A 1,032-nucleotide genomic window follows, 5' to 3' on the forward strand; every position below is an offset into this window, starting at 1 on the left:
TTGTTTTTTGGCAGTCTTGGTGTTTGTTCTCAGCACCACGCTCTCCCAAGTGAGCTAACCAGCCAGCTAGTTTTTGATATGTATTGAAATATTTACAGAAGACTGTGTAAGAAGCTTGGGATTTCTTCAAAATAATCAGAGAAGGAGATAGGGCAGTATGTAACGGTAAAAGAGTAAAAAATATTGGCCACGAAGTGGTCATTATTGAGTCGGACGACAAATGCATGGAATTCATTATACTAATCTCTCCACTTTTGTGTACACTTGAAAATTTCCATAATAATAGGTTACAAAGAGAAAAAGAGTCACATTTTCCCAAGTGAAATACAATTAGCTTTAATGACAATTTGCAAAAGGAATTCAGGACAGAATAATTGCATTTTGAATAATCATACAGAAAATCTTTTACTCAAATGCCAGAAATTTTCTTTAAATTTGATGCATTCCTTTTGTTTATTGAACACTCGCTCCTTAGTTCTATTTACCATGTTCACCATTCCAGCATTCCAGGTTAAGCTTTCTGTATGGGTTCCTACGTACGTTTCCTCCATTACAACACACATTTCTACAGCTACTGCAATGTTCTGGACAACCTAGCTTCATTCTTGAAATCAGCTTGTTCTTTCTACCAAATTCCGGGTAATGGCGTTCAACCGCTAAGTCCAAAGTCATGCCAGAAATCCTTTCTGCTGAATGGTAGTTTCACCTAAAATGGAAATATTATAAGTGGCATTATGATCCTGAGTGATTTCTTTTTTCCCCCAGATTTATTGCCCATGTTAAATTTAGGCCCATTAGAGAATGCCAAAATTGTGATCTGTCAAAAAAGTATATCAACGTAGGTAATTTTAAAACATAAATTGGGACTAAATGTTAAGAAATCCCAAAGAGAGTTAAATAAAACTTTAGTTCAAATGCTACCCTCAGCTGGGATCCTCTTCTTTTCTACTGTATCCTCTATAGAGGCCCAAGCTATCTGTGGCCCAGAGCGCACTGGCCCCCCTAGAAGCCTCAGAGCTAAATCCCCAGTTA

Source organism: Galeopterus variegatus, unplaced genomic scaffold, assembly GCF_000696425.1.
Source record: "Galeopterus variegatus unplaced genomic scaffold, G_variegatus-3.0.2 Scaffold2362, whole genome shotgun sequence".
Lineage (NCBI taxonomy): Eukaryota > Metazoa > Chordata > Mammalia > Dermoptera > Cynocephalidae > Galeopterus > Galeopterus variegatus.